Source organism: Lepisma saccharinum, chromosome 14 (genome assembly GCF_977018435.1).
Source record: "Lepisma saccharinum chromosome 14, izLepSacc3.1, whole genome shotgun sequence".
Lineage (NCBI taxonomy): Eukaryota > Metazoa > Arthropoda > Insecta > Zygentoma > Lepismatidae > Lepisma > Lepisma saccharinum.
Window position 1 is genome coordinate 33626000 of NC_139242.1, and position 20110 is coordinate 33646109.

Consider the following 20110-nt stretch of genomic DNA (forward strand, 5'->3'; position numbering starts at 1 on the left):
CTAATTTTCGAAGATGGGGATCAGTGATGAAATTGATGAATGGACATTCACAAACAACCAAGCCCGAGCGGGATTCGAACCCGGGACCTTTGGCGTCGCAGCGCGATGTCCTAACCTCTCGGCCACAGGGTCCGGCTGGAGATTGTCGAATCTGAGTTTGACTTTTTGTTTTAAGTTCATTTTATGGACCTACAATTTAAAGTGAGATCCGAACCACTATGTGCCTCCATCGGGTATCGAACCAGAGACCCCTTGATTACAAGGCAACGACAGTGGACGAATCTTAAAATTCAGTAATAAAATCTATAATTAGGTTTTTTGATTTTTTGGAATATCGTATTCTGTCACTCATCTCTGGGTAACATTACCCTCTGTTGTCCAACTCGGAACATCTAGCAAATATGTTTGCTCTGGATTGGAACTACTACATGTATGCCATTCGAAGATCGGACACAATCAGTGGCGTGCTCAGGATTTTCGAAAGGGAGGGGATATGTATACTTTTTCTTGGTAGTCAGCCCTCATTTTGTCATATTTTCATACCTTTGACGTTCTTTTTTTAGGAATACTGGGCAAAAGGGGGGTTATAACCCCCATCAACCCCCCTTGGGCACGCCACTGGACACAATTATCATTTTATACGATAACAAGGCGATCCATCCTCCCCCTCCCTTCGCTACATCTCTCCTAATCGGCTTCTTAAGCAACCTTGACTATTCCGACATGAATTCCAGCTGAGAGGAACCAGTAAACAAGGAAACTGACAGTGAATTCTGGTGCTTCCCCCATGAAGCAGATGTGTCTTTAAAATGCGTTATTTTTGCGCCTGCGCCTTGATGTCATCAGCGACGATTTATGACTAAGTCATACGTCATACTACTGTCCAAGAAACGATATTGCCTTCCCATGCTTTACGGTTGAAATGTGGCATAGTCTTGTAGTGACCCTTGTGAGATAAGAGTGTTGTCGCGACGTGCAGCAGTCGGCAGACTCGCGTTTCTATCAGCTGTTTCGAATTCGAGTGAGTAACTTACATTTTTTCCTTTTTGCTCTTCCCTCGTGGAATTTGGTACTTGTGCATGCATTTATATATTTACTAAGGGCGTGAAAAACCGAGAGCAAACTTAAAAACAAACACAGAGAATCAAAAAGACAGTTCACGTATTAATTGCACCGGGTGTTCGGAGCTCCACCTACTTGTCATTCTTCGAGCGGGTCTGCCCGTTCGCACTTCATTTCTGCAACCTTGTGTTCCGACGCTAGACGAGGAATGCCTGCGAGGTTAGGTTAGGTTCCATTAGCATAAATACAATTAAAAAATATTATTTAGGCTTAGAGAACTAAACCTAGCTAGCCTAGCCTAACAATGTAGGCATGTATCCTAAAATTAAAAAGTCTCCCGTGACGTTAGTACACAAGGTTGCTAAAGTGTTGTACGATAAGTGAAACCCTCTTCGAACTGTGTAATCCAAGCAACTGCTCAGTAGGAAGTGCGATTATATTTGTGTAGGTCATGGCTCGGTGAAATCAAATTGTTTCGAGCGTGTTGCCAGCACGCTTCAGTTCATATTTAGCATACACAGTGACCACGAATGTAACTTGAAACCACACTAGCTTCTATGACAAGCAAACGGCTAATGAACTCTTCACTTCGTCAGAACAGCGACAAATGGCAAAGGTCAAATGTTACGTTTGCGTACGGGGACAGGAAGGTCTACGTATAATTTAGGGATCCGAGACAAACAATGCATCTCTCAAATTGAGCACTGTGTAGTTGTAATTGCTACTTGATTATCACTTTTGGTCAGTATAAAAGCTTTTAGCAGTACAGCACCCTGGAACTCCATGAATTTATACAGTAGCTTGTCCTCTTTCTATGTTATTTTTTTAGATCAACTGAGGCAAAAGATTTTATACTTCGATGCAGGCTCGTACCCAGGATTTTTTTGAGCGAGGAGCCAGATCCGTGTTTATCTGTGTGTGTGTGTGTGTGTATATATATATATATATATATATATATATATATATATATATATATATATATATATATATATACATACATACACACATACAGTGGCGGCTATTTGAGGGACCTGGGGTGGGGGCAGTTGCCCTCGTACCATGGCCTCTTAATGCTTGTCTACCAAGAGAAAATAACTGTCATTGCCCCCCTCCTCTTTCCCAGTTTTGGCACCCAATCGGCGATACTGGTCAGAAGTATTCGGATAGTTCTGAGTTTCGCAAATTAAAAATGTTTTGAAATTTCCTTCATTTTCTTATACCAGGACCATTGAACAGTCACGATATTCTATGTTTAGAAAATAATATATTTATAAATTAAATTATACACATTAGCAATTATTATTACAATAAAGAGTTCTAAATGTAATGTGAGTTAACCCATAGCCCGCTATGATCCAAAAGAGAGAGAGAGAGAGAGAGAGAGAGAGAGAGAGAGAGAGAGAGAGAGAGAGAGAGAGAGAGAGAGAGAGAGAGAGATTTTCAGCTGGTAGCCAGTAGTGGCGATTGGGTGCCAAGACTGGTTGTCAAGGAAAATTTACTTTTTCTTAGTAGACAAGTTTGAGTTCGAGTTTTGCTTTTGGCCCACCTTTATGCACAGATAGACTAATTGGGACTGGACCTACAGTTTAAAGTGGGATCCAAACCACTATGTGCCTCCACCGGTTCTGGGTAGACAAGGCTTAGGCCTTAGTGCAGGAGAGCAATAGTGGTTATAGGACAAAATGTAGCCAATATCGCAGACTGCAGACTTCTGGAGACTGCCTCTCTGCACAACAAACAGATTCATTTATGCAAGGACAAAATTGTAATTTTTACAAGTTTGAAAAATCGTCAATACTATTTTCTTAGCTTTTTATAGGTTCACATTTAACATTTTCATGGCTCGAGGGGGGGCATGGCCCCCCTGGCCCTTCCCCTGGGTACGGGCCTGCTTCGATGTACTTTGATTTACATCACAGTCTTGTCAAAAACACTGTCTACTTCTAACATATTCCTAATACGCTAGATATATGAGAGAAAGAGAGAGAGAGAGTGTCAATTCGAAGCGAGAGTGGCAATGAGATATTGTACAGTGGTATGCATAAGTATTGCCAAGGAAATTCTCCATCAACATATCCATGAACTTCGTTTTGCCCAATGAGAGCTTAAATAATTGAAACAAAACACCAAACAAGCTGCTGACAACCTCTGCACCAGCATACGTAAACATATTTTCATGAAAAACACTTATGTAACTCAGCACTTTACTTACGTGAACAGTTACTGTTATTGGCGTCGCAAAGGGGGAGGGTCTTACCGGTCAGTCGACAGGCATAGTAAAAATAGCTCTAAGAATTGAATGTAAAAGTTAGAACCAGGTCGTAACTTGATAAAGTTGTAGAATATGGTAATTGTGATTGATTGATTGATTTAAAATTGGTGGGTGCGTCTAAAAAGATAAGGGGATATTTTTCTGTGTACATTGAAGGGTGCAAAATGACACTATGTGGCGACGCACCCACCAATTTTAAATCAATCAATATTGTCATATTCTACAACTTAATCCGAGGTACTCAACGTAAAATTGTTACATGAATTCCCTCCTAACTTTCGAAGATTTTTTTGGAACGATTTGTTTACAAGTTAATAAATTAAAATAATTATGAACTTCAGTATTTTAATGGTAGACTATGCGATGTGAAACGAAGAGAAAGAAAAACAGTTGAGCCTATGCATGGAGCAGTTAAGATAATAATTGTTTCAGTTATTATTCAATTTTATATCAACTGCCTGTCGTTGAACCCCCTCCCCTCGTACAAAAATGTATGGTGGTGCCCATGGTTTTTGTCAAGTAGATCGGACTTGCGATTCTCAGTCCAGAGAAGCTCGAATATCGAATTCGCGGGTTGTTACTCGGCCGAAACTCGAGTTATCGAATCTCGAATTAGCACGACCTCGACACCGATAGGGAATGAATTCCATGGAGGCCATACACGGTCCTTTCTTCTTTGAGCTTGTGTTTTCATGTATTCCAGCTAACCATCTTTCATCCTCATCGCCGCGATTATTTTTTAATACAAATATACAAAGAAACGTTAAATAATCAAAGCGCAAATGCATAAAATCCAGGATTTCTTCTCGATATGTGTTGATGAAGATTCGTTATCAGCAACTTGGGAATTTCGTTGCTCGGAATTCGAATACAAGATGAGTGCCACTGTATTGGGAATCCTCGACAGACAATTGACTCATTGCTACATTATTGTCTGCTTGTATTACTAGGTGCCTGTATACTAGGTATTACTAAGCTTCTTCAGTGCTGATAATGATTTCTACTTGACAGCAGGGTTGTTAAATGTCCAGGAACCGTTAAATTCTAATGGGTTCTATTAGGTTCCGCTGCAGGACCGGAACTTTTTTCTCATATAATTTAAATTCGGTACAAGTTGCGTATTGTCTCTTTGAAAAAAGGTTCCTGGACCGTATTTAAATTCATCGGGAAAAAAGGTTCCTGTACCGTATTGAAATACTTTACAGATAAAAAGGTTCTTTACGGTACAGAACCCATTTACGCTTGCTGCTTTTCTCTTCTGGACCGGAATTGAATTTATTTAAAATTCCTGGACCTTTTACAACCCTGCTTGACAGCAAGACTACACAAGACAGTATGCTTCAAGACAGATAGCGGGCAGCGTCCAATCTAACATTGGATCAAAGGTTCAGATAATAATCTCCTTCAAAGCAAAAAAGAGTGTTTTTTTTAGCTGCCTTGTAGCAGAAGACGTGACATTTGTCACCTATGCTTGTTTCACCGGTCTTTCGTTAAGATGTACACTGACGCACAGTTAGAAATTACAGTACTGACGTATTGTGTCCATGACTATCATAAAATTTCCTCTGGTGCGCTTGTAAAGGGGTATTTTCATTTGCACGTAACTGACATTTTCTATGGAATTCTGCTCTGGTGGAGGACGTGCTTATTATTTTTATTGATACAACCTACCTGGTTCTAGTACTTCAGAATTATACAAGTATGTTATACCGGGTGTTTTACAAATACTTGAGGGGTTACACAAATTTATTGCAAGTAAACTATTGAACTTTAATTAATGAAACCAGTCCAGAACGAACGAGGATCTCAAACAGTTTTTTTTTTCTTTTAACACCTACAAATGTTCAATGCATGACACGGCACGCATCAACACGATAGGAACGCAAACAGTTTGTGCATGTCGTCGTCGCCTTGTAATCAAGGGGTCCAGGGTTCGATACCCGGTGGAGGCACACAGTGGTTCGGATCCCATTTTAAACTGTAGGTCCAGTCCCGATTAGCCTTATTGTGCATAAAGTGGACTGAAAACATCAAATGAACCAACCAACCAAGTTTGTGCGTGCATGTTTCGTTATCCCTGCCGCTAGGCGGCACTCAAATCACCCACATCACTTTATAGTTTCCAACCTGGCAACATAGCTCTGCTCACGCTTTAGCACCTATATGTGTGGTTTCTGAGAATTTGTTTTTTTCTTTATTCAAATCAAAATGTAAGCAAATTAATCTTTATATTAACTCTTAACACCTAGTTCCCATCAGGTACGGCAATCTTCTGTTATTGAAATGCACTAAAAGGCAAAAATTATTTTTTGTAGGGGTGGGGGTCAGGCAATGGATAAAACTTGAATAGTAGAAATATTAACAGTAATAATAATAATTGTTTTATGTTCATGTTTACTATTATAAAATAATAACTATTATAAACTAATAAAACCAACAAATTTTATTCTAAATTTATTATTATTATTATTATCCTTGGGGAGTTTTTTCTATTATTCGATCTGCAGTGTACCGAAATACTTATGCTATTTCTTTAACACACCTCTTTAAAATAAATGTTTCAAAAGTCAGTTAATGTGTTGCTATATTAGTAGTACAGGAGCACCGGTTCAACGCCCGAAAATGAGGCTCGGTGAGGCTTGCCTTAATGGATTTCTCTCGTAAGGCATGAGCCTCATTTTCTCGCAGTGTTGCCAGCTCACCCCAAGAATATTTCACCATGTGATATTTTACAGGCGAAGCTAACCTACAAATGGGAGTTGGCAACACTGGCAACATCAATTGCGGTTCAGTGTTGCCAACTCACCTCAAGAATATTTCACCATGTGATATTTTACAGGCGAAGCTAACTTACAGAGTAGTGGGGGAAAGAGAGTTCACCAACCGAAAATGGCGCTCGGTGGCGCTCGCAGTGTTGCCAACTCCTCACTCGAAAAAATCACCAAGGTTTTTGTTTTTGGGTATAACCTAACCTCAAGCAAGGAGCTGGCAACGCTTGAGGCTTTCTCGCAGTGTTGCCAACTCACCCCAAGAATATTTCACCATGTGATATTTTACAAGCGAAGCTAACCTACAAATGGGAGTTGGCAACACTGATTAGTGGAGGTAGCCGGGTTCACCAGCATCAATTGGCGATCAGTGTTGCCAACTCACCCCAAGAATATTTCACCATGTGATATTTTACAAGCGAAGCTAACCTACGAATGGGAGTTAGCAACACTGATTAGTGTAATCAGCTCAGTTGAGCGCCATCAATTGGCGATCAGTGTTGCCAACTCACCCCAAGAATATTTCACCATATGATATTTTACAAGCAAAGATAACCTACAAATGGGAGTTGGCAACACTGACTAGTGGAGGTGCACGGGTTGAGTGCCATCAATTGATGTTGCCAGTGTTGCCAACTCACCTCAAGAATATTTCACCATGTGATATTTTACAGGCGAAGCTAACCTACAAATAGAAGTTGACAACACTGGTAACATCAATTGCGATTCAATGTTGCCAACTCACCTGAAGAATATTTCACCATGTGATATTTTACAGGCGAAGCTAACCTACAAATAGAAGTTGACAACACTGGTAACATCAATTGCGGTTCAATGTTGCCAACTTACCTGAAGAATATTTCATCATGTGATATTTTACAGGCGAAGCTAACCTACAAATGGGAGTTGGCAACACTGACTAATAGAAGTGGCCAGGGTTGCGTCCGAATCAGCAGCAGATGTCACCTAGAGCGCTGTTCCATCCGGGACTCAGCCAATCTCTGTTGTCCGAATTTGCGGTAGACGTGGAGTCGGAGGGAAGAGCAGAGAGGCGCGACAGATGCACGCTTGAACTCGCTGTGACGCTGCGCTTGGCAGCCATATTCTAACTTTCACTTTGTACAGACAACATTTACTGATTAGAGGATGTAAAACTCAGTTATATTTTAATATTTTTTCGATAATACTGAATGCAGAAAAACGTAAATGATAAAATAGCGTGTTATATTTTTAATGTGAGTAGTTAGGTGGAAATCATTGTCATGTTTGTTTGCGCCCCACGCGGTGGGTGAAGTTCGGGCTGACACCTGGCGGGAAAAGTGACAGCCGTACTACAAGGGGACATGCAGATTCGGACGACTTGGACGCGACTTCGAGTGCACGCGAGAGCAACGGGGAAGAATGGGATGGAGCGCTTGCCAATCCGGACACGGCTTTTGTAAACCTCTCGGGAACGATGTGCCACACACGCGCGCGCGCGCCTATCGGTAGATTATGTTTCGCGTATTTATTCGTTGCGCTGACACAGCGTGATGAGTAAATAATGCATTTTCTTATTTTTGAAGTACGAATGCACTTTATCGTAATCTTCCAAGTCCCGGGGACACTAATGTTTGTATATCGTGACTTTTGTAAACCTCTCTCGGGAACGATGTGCCACACACACACGTGCACGCGCTGGCGCCTCTTATTATTTTTGTATTGTGACGCAAGCAAACAAACAAATAATTTTTTTTATTTTTTTTAGGATTCCTAGCCTCTAACCTCGCCAGGGTGCGTGGTGCTCAACCCAAAAAGGTTCTAACGGCTGTGGTTATGGATAACCACACCTCTGTAGAGTTTTCATGTGTTTTTTTTTTTTCTCTCAAACTTCCATGAAACTCTACAGAGGACCTCCGTAATGCATGCAACGTGTACTAACGACTCTAGTGTTATTTGATGTTGTAATATTTTTGGATATAGAGTTTTATTGTGAGATATGTTTATTATAATATTTTTGATGAAGATGGAGAATGTGTGTGTTATAAAAACTAAAGTTGCATGCTTTTTTTTTTCTAGTGTGTGTGTGTGTGCTTGATGTTCGACAGCATCTGTAACGATAAAAAAAGAATTTTATTGTTAATTTTCTCATGTAAAAACAACAAAATTTTGTGCAAATTCTGATTGTCTCGTGCTATAGTGCAAAAAAACTGATGAAAAAAAAAGATATTGTAACTGATAATTGGTGAAATTGACATTGTAACTGATCTGAACTAGAGAAATTCGTATTATTATTGTGCTAGCACAAAATTTTTATTGTAACTGATTGTGCAAGAAAAAGATGTTAAACCTGTTAAAACTGCTCTGTGACCCTCTCGTTCTTCACGTCGTGGACGAAGGACTTCTCTGCGACCAGGATCACACTGCATACGGTGTTCTCGGGCAACGGGCTGTTGAACTCGCAGACGATCTTGATGTTGGTGCGATCGTTGACCACCACCTGCTTTCTCTTTGTGGTATTGATGACGAACATCGGCCTGCGGATTTTGAATTCGCTGGGGGTGTAGTACATGTCCATGCTTCCCTCGGTCACGCGTTTGAAAGCCGTGTAAGCTTCGTAAAGTTTGAGATAATCGTCTTTGGTCATGTCGAGGTTGTAATTCTCGCGCGGGAACACTTCGTTGCGTCCATTTTTGAGATAAATGTTTTTGATCTTGCAGTCGTCGAATTTGCTGGAATCTTTTTCCTGGTTGTTATCGCGACCGGTTTGAAAGAGCACTACGACGAAATCTGGCATGTCGAACTGTATGTTGTTGAACTGTGTCGTCACGTCGAATTCCATGTGACTTCCCGACGCCATCTTCTGCACGCACTGGTAACCGTGAAAATGAATCGGTACCTGCGGACTCTTCAAGATCTCCGCTTTGTACTTGAGGGCGTAGTTTGTTTCGTATTCCACGATCGGCATTCTCAATTCCATGCTCCGGATGACGCACTTGGCTGCTTCAGGTAATGTGTTGGCTATCGGCGTGCTGTCGGCGTTCAAGTTGGTGTATCGCATCAGTGCGTTGTTGTCGTTGGCCGCTCTTCGAAACGTGACGCGCAATCCTCCCTTCCACATGATCTCTTTGTAGTCCGAGAAGAATCCCGGCAGCAGACGCATGGGAAAGAGCACCGTGTGACTTCTAGTCGATATTTTGGTCCCCGCTTCGAATCCTCCCGCCTGGTAGTATGCTGCGTCAGTTTTGGATAATTTCAATGTTCCCACTGCCGTCGACGTGATGCCTGGATAGTCTATTCTGTCTATGACGGTGTTGTGTTTCCTCACCTCCACCTGCGAGAACAGGTGAGGCACGAAGTTGTCCACGAGTATCAAATTTGCTGTTGCGGGAAACGCGTCTTCGCTTTCCTTCTTCACCACGTCGAATTGAAGATAGAGGTCCGCTCTGTGAGGATGAACAAACCCGTCGCCTACGTCCACGTCGTATTCGATCTCCCTGTTCGCTTCGTTGAGATTAGCGAACGTGCGACGGTTCGGAGGGAAAGATTGCAATTCGTAACTTTCGATTTGCTCCATTTTTACTATGCGTGTTATTTATTATACGTTGATCTCCACGATGGCAGTGGTCGTTGCACCTGCGAAATCCACCACGTCTCCTTTCTCGTTTGTCACCACCAACTCTATGTCGTCTATGCGGTTGCGGCATACTGGAAAATAGATCGGCGAAGAGGGTGTGTAGATGATCGGTTCCATGAATTCGGAACTGGGTTTGAATGTGGCTATGATTCCTGTCTGCTTGTGACTTCCTAACAATCCGTCCGAGGATTTCGTGATCATGCCTTCCGCCACGTTGCAGTGAACGTTTAGAGTTTCTATGGCTAGAAATTTAGGAATGTTGGTTGCCGTATGTTTGATGCCAGCTTCGAGTTTGGTGTCGTTCTCGAAACCTAAAAGTTCTCCCATGGTGCCCAGGTCCACGGTCTCCGTCGCCGACACGATTTCCACTCTGTGCGTGACCGAATTTTGAGAAAGGTACGTGCCTTTGGGTAACTGAGCTTGCAAAGTGGAAAGATTGTATTGGCCAGGCGTGACGACGATGTGTTCGTTTCCGACACTAATTTTATTATTGTGCTGCGTGACGTTAGGTATGAGGTACATGCTGTAGAATGCACGCAGAGCTACGGATTTAGGATAGACGATGTCGTCGTGCAGCGTGAGTTTCAGGATCGAAGATTCGCTCGTGAGATGGAACACGCCCATCGTGTTTCAGGTTCCACAATGCTTTCTGAAAATGTTCCACCGACGGGTTATTTATTTTAGACATGTATGCGAGAACGGAAAGGCATAGGTGGCCGCAGTTAACATCGGTGAAACCCTGGATGCGTTTGTCATTGTAGTAGAGGTTGGCAACACTGAGATACTTCACCAACCTGGCAGGCGGTGTGCCACCGAACGAATCGAAAACAAATGCATTGTTATCGTCAATTTTGAGGTAGCATATCCAATGTGTACCAGGATTTTTGTAACTGTCCAGGTTGACCACGCCATACTCCTTTTTCTTCACAGCAGAGGGTAGAGAATCGGACATGAAAACACCCCTGAAGTTTTTTATTCCCAACAGTTCGATTAGAGATTCAATATCGAAGTTGGACAGGGCTTCTTCTTTTTTTTATATTTTTTCAAAGCATCGAGGTTGCTTTTTTGTTTTTTGGTTATACCTTTCCCCTTCTTCTCCATGGCCAGGTTGTGACGTTTCTGTTCTTCCAACTCGGCTTTGTTCTTCTTCGAGTCGATGACGGTTTTCGCGATGGCGGCACTTCCGCCGGCCAAACTTCCAACAGCCCCCAATGCTGCCAGGATGGCTGGGATGCTGAATATGAAACCTCCGATTTTTTGCTGTTTCCGCGAACGCTGCAAGCGTTTCAATTGAGGTGTGCTGAGAAGTAATTTCATTCCGTGTCCTTTCATCAAGCAAGAACGTTTCTTCTCGCGTTGTTTTTTGGTGAGTAAACCATCGAGGGTACCTAGATTTTTCAGATTGGAGTAAGGTATCTGGTACACGACACCTTTGGGCTTCATGTTGATGCTCTATATGTTATCTTCACGGTATGTTATTTATATATATGTTTTGAGATTTTTTTGTTTTGTGTAATTTTTTTCGGTATGTTATTTATATATAAATGTTCTGAGATTTTTTTGTTCCGTGTAATTTTTTTTCAAGGATATACTCCGCACAGAGCTGTTACACAAATTCTATTACGTGCTTTGTTTTCTTACCAAGAAGTTCCTTTGTACCCTTGTACACGATTTGAGTTTTGTTCTCGATTAAAATAGCTAGCTTCTCGTCGGATAACATGTTAGCGTATCGATCTGGTAAAAATAGACTGTATTGTGCGTTGAGCAACAAACGCGCCTTGGGACCATACTGGGTAGAAACAATTGAACCGGAAGTTATTGTGTAAGGTTTGTCCACTTCCAATTCCTGAATTTTTACATACTCTACTGACAAATTTAGCATTTGTTTTAATGCTTGGAGGTCACTTATTTTTTCAGTCGTCATATTGAAGAGAAATTTTCAGTGTGTGTGTTAGAGAAATTTAATTTTTTACAATGTGTGTTATTTATATATACACTGAAGATTTTTTTCACGATGTGTGTTATTTTATATATATTTTTTTCACGAGATTTTTGTATCGAAGATTTTTTTTGTCTGTGTTAGAGGAAGAAAGTTTGTGCTTCGGAAAATGCGATAATGTGCGTGATGATATCTTCCGTCTCTTGTTTTGACTTATGCCAATCATCTGTGAATCGTCTTCTCCCCAGCCTCGCCTCGTGCAGTTCATCTAACCTATTGTTTAATTTTTCCCCTGCGACCGAAAAAAGAGTGTCGAGATCGCCGCACCTCATGCCGCTAATTTCCCGAAGATAATCCTTAACAGCCATTTCACAAGGGATGCGAAATTCCGGCGTTGATCTCGCTATGATCAAAAATTTTCTTATATCCTCACAATCTCCGTTTACTGCATGTTTGAATATTTTACACAGCAGTTCGTGTGGCAAGTCGGTTATACCAGACATGATGTTTTTTTTTTGTTTTTTTTTTTACTGTATGTTATTTATATACCCCACCCAAGTTTTTGTTTTGTGTTCATGGCTATGGTGGTGCCCAGTGCCGCAACTCTTTCTCCCAGCGATGCGTCTCTGCTGACGAATCTTTCGAAAGCTGCGTGCTCTAACTTTCTGTCTGCTTCGTGACGTGCATCCAGATCGGTGCGAGTGGTGTTGTAAGCGATGTCGTGATCTTTGCATGCGGCGTCCAACGGATTCACACCCTTGTCTCCTCTCTTCAATCTTTTCTCGAGTTTGGTACCCGGTCCGCAGTACTGGTAGCCGGGTAAATGCATCTCGAAAGGTAACTTGTTGATGATGTCGTTCACGAGTCCCTTTCCTTCGGCCACGTTCCAGAATCTCGGAGGCAGCGTGTTGATAATTTTAATGAGGTAACCTATGCCCTTGTCGTCGTTCACGATGAAGTTGGAAAATTTTGTGCTGATCATGTCCACAATTCCTACCTTCTCGTTGTAGAAATTACGATTGCCTGCATTCTCCTCTCCTGCAATAACCAACAACCTGTCTATGAGCTTGCGCACGTCGTCCACCCACACAAACTCTTTGGGCAGGGTGTTGTAGAGTTTGACGCCGCTGCCTGTTTTCACCTGGTTCCATATCGGCTTGATGAGATTTCTGTACTTCTCGCCGCTGCTGGATTTGACCCTATTCTGCGAGGCGTCGTTGTTCTGGTACAAGGCATCCGTCATGATCAAAATTTCCTTGTAACTCTGGTAATCTTCGTCGGTGTAATCTTTCGGCTGCTTTTTGGCAACGAGTTCCCACAGTCCCACCGTACCCGGGTACCTGTTCCAACTATCCTTCTCGCCTAAATTAACTTTAATGTCGTTGCCTTCGAAGGTCACCTTCGATTTTCCAATCTTCCAAACCACACCGCCGCCTTCGTTGCTCTCCATGCTCGGATACAATCCGAACACTTCATCCTTGTCGAATTTCCCCGTGCTCAGGTAGTCTCGTGCCAAAGGTCCCAACTCGATCTTATCCAAAGACGACGACGTGCTACCTATGGCTCGACGTCGTGGCGGTACGTCTCTTAGTTCGAACGGCGTCGAAGGAATGCTCGAAATGGGCGTGGGTACGGTGTAACTTTTAGCTGCAAGTGGTACGAGTTCGTTGATCAAATTTTTATTTTGTTCCGTGACGCCTTTAATTTCTTTACCTAGATCGCTGATGGCGTCGATCACAGGTTGATCTTGACGTTTCTTCTCTTCGTAGAATCCGCGATTCTCGGATTTCCAACCTTTGAAGCGTTTCGCGAGGTAATCGCGAAGCTTGAGATTTTCGTCTTCGATTTTTCGTTTCGTCATAACGTTATTTATACACGTCGTTTCTCACAACGTTGCAACGTTTAGAAAGTCGTTGATTTTGTTTCTGTATTTTCCGTCGTTGGGTTTCCTCGTCATGTCGATCGTCGCGAATCCAAAATCGTCACTGTTCCAACAGTGGGAGCAGCAGCGTTCCGAAAATTGATTGTAGTTCATGTCTCCGCCTACGTAGTCATCATACGCGTGCTTGAGGTTGGTGTGATCTTGACGAAACAAACATATGAAATTAGCGTTGTCGCGTACTAACTGTTTTGGAATTTTGGAAAACGTTTGAGCTAGGAAGAAGCAATCTATTCCTTTGTGACGACCTTGCGTGAAAAAATTGCGAATTTCATTTTGATTTTCCAGGATGACATCGTCGAACACAACAACTGAATTTTCACGACAATCGTCGAGTGGCTTTATTTCCGAAGCGAACGTTGCAATGTCCAGACCATCGTACAGTTTCATCAGTTGCTTGTATTTCGCTTGTTCGAGACTTTTCGAAAATACGTAGAGGTGCCTGTTCTTCCAATCTAACCAATTCGGTGCGAGGAGAAAATTGTCCACGAGCAGTGTTGTTTTCCCACACCCCGAAGGACCTACGATCAGACAGCGGATGCTGTCGGGAAGCAACTCGCCGTTCTTTTTTCTCGTTTGACTTTCCGAATCCGGTAGACGTTTCACCACGTTCCACGTACTCACAAGATCACTTCGTTCGCGTTGATCCAACTTTTTTCCGGAAGCCCCAGCCATTTGACAAACAGTTTGTTGCCTCTCTTACGCAATACTTTCTCGATGAGGTACGTGTCGGGATGTTTTGTTTTAGAGAGTTCCTCTTCGTAAAATCTTCCTTTCAAAATCTCGCCACTACTATCTTTTATTATATACGTGTGTCGGTTTCCGGGTAAAACTCGAACCACCGTAAAAAGTTCCGTGCTCCAATTTTTTGTAAACCCCTTCTCGAAGGTGCGTTTGAATTTGCTGATCCTCACCTGGTCTCCAATTTTGAATTTTGATTTCTTGGTAGTCGTGGGAGTGTACTTTGGACAGTAAACTGTAGAAATTAAACGCTGCTCGTCAGATTTCGTAACGTCAGCTGGCTTCATGCCTATCGTTCTGTGTACTGTATTATTATAGGTGTCGACGAGTTCCGGCAGTATGTCGACCCATTTGTAATTTCCTCGAAGCGTGAATCGTTTCCACATGTGTGTTTTCAAGGTTCGATTAAATCTTTCCACGATGCTGGCTTTGATGTGACTGAAGGTTGAATAATGTCGAATGTCGTGTTTCCGAATAAACTTTTGGAATACGGCATTGTAAAATTCCTTCCCCTTGTCCGTTTGCAAAAACCGAGGTTGTCTGTCGCTTTCGCGAAAAATTGTCTTGAATGCTTCCGTGACGCACGTTCCTGTTTTGGCTTTCAAAGGTAGAGCCCATGCGAATTTCGAAAACGTGTCTATGACGGTGAGGAGGTACTTGTTGCCCTTGTTCAATTTATGCACATTTTTTAGATTGCCGCTACTCATCTCCACGAGGTCACTTTGCCAGAGGTCATCGATTCCCTTGGTTACCACAGCTAAACGTTTGTAGTTGCGACGTGCAGGTTTATGCAATTCTTCGACGATGGCTTGCCTAGACATTTTTTAGAGATTACGTTTGAAGAGAAGCACCAGCGTGATGGGATTCAAAGAGGGTGGCACTTCGCTCGTGTTTTGAATGATCAGCTTATCGCCGGCACTCACGTCGAAAACGGTGAGATCTTCGTCTTCGTGTATTTCATATATGTTGCGCGTTTCGTTCCAACGTGCCAGAGGAATGTTTCCTGCTTTCTGAACACCACGATTCGATATAAAGGTCATGGTGGGAACGCTAGCTTTTCTGCCGTGAGACCAGTACGAAAATTCGTTTATCTGAATTGTACCATCGAGGAGAAACTTGTAGTACGGATGATAAGGATGTAACATGTACAGTTTGTTACCTTCGACGAACGTGGAGATTCTCTGTTGATTGGGTACGCTGTTGATTTCGATGGCTTGCAGAGAATGCAGTTTAGCGAATTTAGTATCGACGCTAACGAGGTTGCTGTGAAGCTGTCCCAGTGTATTTTGTACGGGCAACAAATGTTCGACGATAGTATCCGTTACTGTAGAAAATGACGGTTTGATTTTCACTTCCACGTTCAACTGCTTGTAGTTTTCGTTGAGTTCTTGTAACTTGGCACCGAAAGAGGCCAGCGTCGATTCCTGCGTGGATTCCAACACTCCAACTTGATCTCTGATGTTGACGACGATACTCTGAAGGTTCTCGACTTGATTCAATTTCGAACTTTTCTCGGTAAGATCGTTCACGATGCTTCGCATCTCGGTAAACTGCGTGTGAAGGTCTGCGACGCTCTGCGAAGTGGGCAGCATCGACACCAGCGAAGCAAGTTCGTCTCGAATCTGTTCCACGTTCGCCGTTTCCGTTTCCAGTCGTTTCAGCATACGTGATATGCTTCTTTTCAAAGCGTGCAATTCTTTGGAGGTGGGGAGATTGGCAACCCTACTCTCGAGATCGCTCAACGAACTTTTGATGTCGCTCGAATCGGATAGTGCCGTCACCGCCGTTTTCAATTTTTCCAAATCTTCGCTCGAAGGTACGCTCGTCCGTAACGATTCCAAGTCACCCTGTATGTTGTCCAGTACGTGATGAAAATGAGCAAGGTTCGATTCGACGTTCAAATTTTCTAAATATTCGATCTTCTGCTGAACCGTGCTCAACGTGTCTTGTATGCTCGTCAACGCACTTGCTTCAGCGTGAATATTTTTAATTTCTTCGTTGATCAACTCCAGAGACGCCTGAAGCGTAGCGATGGTGGTTTGAATGTGTTCGAAATCTTGATAAGCCTCCAATTGAATTTTTATGTTCGCGACGCTTTTGCCGATAACCTGCAGTTCGTCTGACGATGGTAGGTTCGTCATGGTATCTTCCAAAGTCTGTAACTTGGATTTAATTTCTTCCAACGTGCTGGCGAATTCTTCTTGTAATTTGGAAACAACAACATGCAAGCGTTCTACATCAATATCCTTCACGACGGTTTGAAGTTCAGAGAAATTCTTTTCGATTGCGGAAGTTCGTTCTTCGATTTCGAGTTTCAATTTTTCCAAATCTTCATTTTTCGATTGAAATTGTTGTAATTTGGCCAAATCATTTTGAAGCTTATCCACGCTCAACTGTATATTTTGAACGTTGTCGTAAGAAGGTACGTCGACATAATTTTTTATGAGCGTTTTCAGTTCGGAATCGATTTTCAGAATGGGGTCCAGACATTGCGTTTGGAGCGTAGCAATCTCCGACTCTAAACTTTTGTTTAAGGTCTCCTGCAAAGCGATCAAATCGCTCCTCAACTTTTTAATTCTGACGTCCAACATGAGAATCTCTTCTGCGTGGTCTACACGTTTGGTGTGGCCGAAAATATCGTTAGGCATTTTGGTTAACGGTTATTTATAATAGGATAGACGATTCGTAATTCTACGAAGAGAGGAATAAGTTTGTCGTAATCTCCTAGGAGTTCAACGTATAAACAATCTCCTGCAGAAACATCGTACGTAATGTTAGAAAGCATCTTGTCGTGCTTGATTCGAAAAATGTTCTTGCCGGTAGATATTTTGATTTCGCCTACGTTTTCCGTATTCACGGTGATTTGAAGTTTTCCATCGATCGGAATTTTGTAAAAATGTAAATTGTTGTTGAAGACGTAAAACATCTTGCCCACATCGTCATCCAATTTCGTCCAAATGCTGTTAAGGTGAACAATCAGTAGACCGTTGAGTTTAGTTAACATGGAAGGTAGAAATTCATGATCTGTCGTCGCGCGGTGTACAGTCTCCATGTTGGTTTGTTTTCGGAAACCAAAAAGATTCATAGGTATGCTGGTTATTTAAAATACGGTCAAAGTTTTTTTTGTAATAACAGTCAGTGTTTTTTTTTGTAATAACTAACAAAATGATTTTTTTTTTTTTTTTTTGTTTGTTTTTTATGAATCTTCTGTTGAAGATGGGCATATGTTGCAGGTTTTGCTTTCTGCTAAACGATAGTGCCCCCACGGCAGTGTGTGGATTCCACATTGGAGAACGCACCTCTTGTCGTCGTTGGGATCCAGGGCAATCTTCCTCACCTTGTTGGTGGTCAACACATGGTCGACGCTCTGGATGCGCTGTTCTGCTCTTAGAATCGACGACCTGGTCTTGAGGCAATCCATGAAGTCCTCGAATGTGAGATGCTCCCGAACCACCTGTCTGCCGACACCCTTGGCCTTCTTGGTAACGCTGCCCTCAGCTTTGATGGTATAGGCCTTGGCGCGAAGACCTGCAAACTCGAGAATTATATCACCGTTCTTCTCGTCTTTGAGTTTGCCAGGCTTCTTCTTGTTGGAAGTCGGGATTTTGTATCGGTTTGGCTGGGGATAGCCCGAGGTGTCGAAGAGGTTCACAAAAGCTGGTACCGTGGCTATATCCCTGTACGCATCGGGTGAGTGGACGTGGTACATCAAACTATCTGTGTCCGTGTAGAGTAGGTTGATATTGTCGTTATAGTGCTGGCGTAGTATCCCATAATATATTTGAAACATGTGCAGTTTGCTCAGGTCTAATACTGAGGCACCAACATAAATTGGCTTGTTGAGCATCACCTTGTTCTTCCTCATATGCACTAGAGCAAGCTGCTCATTATAAATAGTCCTCGATTTAAATAACGGGTTTGCTACGAGCCTGCGACATTGTACTTTGTTTGATATTAGCCTCACATCTACATGATTTCGCACATTCTCCATAGTTTTCCCAAACACCGCATTGTTCATTAACTTGAAGAAATCGCGATCGAAATCAGAAGTGGCGACTGTACGATGTTTGGTGTTGAGCTCGATGTATGACCTCAACCATTGAGAATGCTCGAACATCAAAACTTGATGTACTGTGCGGACGGTAACCCCTTGCTTCATCAACCACCGGAGGTTTTGGTAGTGCAGGACATAACGCTCTTTGGGCTCGAAGTCCATGACGAGCTTCTTCTGGTTGGAATCGGGTGGACACTTGAACTCGGGTGCAGGGGGAAGATCGCAGAATAAATCCTGCAGCTTCTCGGAGAACTCGAGGTCCACCTCGGCAAAAAATCCGCATTCCTCATCGTTGAAACCTTCAACGTCGAAGTTGGAGGGATCAGCCCACTCGAAACCTCTAAAAGGGAGTGGCTGCATCATGGAGTGTCCGTAGAGGTTATTAACGTCCGTGTACATGATGTAGCTGGACGGTTGTGAGGGGTCGTAACCGGTGGCCATGTGATGGTTGTTGGCATGCGAGTGTCGCTGCGACACCTGGACCATTCCACCCCGCACGGCACGTTCCACAAACAGCATCATGTCTACGTCCGAAAGAAGCTCCAGCTCAATTTTCGTCACCAGAAACATGGCTGACCATGCCAGTCCGGGGAGACTATAGAAGTAGGCGGGATCCAGGTGGTAGATGGTCTTCGCAGTTGCACGAAACACCTGGATCACGTCGGCGAGGAGCGTCACATCAAGTCTGAGGTAGGCGTCGTGGTAGTCTCCGAGATTTTGGCAATCCAGCTCGCGCCACATGGACTGAGCATGGTTATAGTCATCCTCAGAGATGCCCGAGCCTCGCAGTTTGCTATAGAAGTTTGCTCGAGGAGGAAGCGACGTCTCCGCAAACTTGGTAGAGTCGGTGACGTATTCGTAGGGGTAGACCCCCTTACGCCTGAAGAGACTGGCGTCCAAGTTCGGAAAATTCGCAGAGGTGATGAGCATTTTCTCATCGCTAAGCTTCCCCGCGAGAGCATCGAGGCTGGCCGGGAGGAACCTCAGGGAGTCGAGGAAGCGAAGTTCGACGGTAGAGTCGGATTCTGGGATTCGAACCCATTTGCTCACACTGATGTAACGCTCCTCGTTCTGCGCCAGGACGTTGATTCGCTCGTTGTCGTACCCAAGATGCTTGATCAGGTGGTGAAAGTCGTACCCCGAGCCATTGTGAAAAAACACAGGGATGAAGCGCGGGTCCCGAGCCAAGCGGTTGCAGTCGTTGCACCAAGAACCAACATACCTACCGTTAAAGTGATCGTGGTGTCGGACTTTACAGTTGTTGGCGGTGTACTTCTCGACGCAGACAGGGCAAGCGATGGCCTCGTCGTGTCTATGTTGATCGTCGGGGGACAGTGGGAGCATAGACTTGGGGGTCAACAGCACCTTCCCTATCTCGATAGCCTCGACAACCATCCTCTCGAGGAAGTGTTTGGCTGCGTCGAGACCACGGTACACGTAGGGCTCGGGGGCGATGTGTTGGTCTCGTCGTACCACAACGTATGCGAAACTGGATGCCTCGTGGAGTTGGTAAGGGGTAGTGGAGGAAACTTCGGGATCGGGATCGCAAGTGGACAGGGGTTTGAGGAAGGCCTCGAAATCCGCGATGATGATAGCAGGGTGCTCCACCATGGCGCCGTGCATGTGGAAACGCTCCACGGTGCCAGGTTTGGGCAAGTCTGCCAGCCCCGGTTCGTTGGCTTTGCAGTAGAGCTTGTGGTTAGCGAGCTTCTCGGCAGC

At 43.5% G+C, this 20110-nt stretch overlaps 1 protein-coding gene across 1 annotated transcript in view; it reads left to right on the forward strand.

The window, feature by feature from the left end:
- Positions 1-948: 948 nt before the first annotated feature.
- The window catches only part of Mvl (solute carrier family member malvolio), a 132650-nt gene continuing 113488 nt past the window's right edge, over positions 949-20110 (forward strand). Inside the window, exon 1 of the mRNA XM_083135366.1 lies at positions 949-1021. The gene's annotated coding sequence lies outside the window, so the exon portion shown is untranslated. The remainder of the gene's footprint in view (positions 1022-20110) is intronic.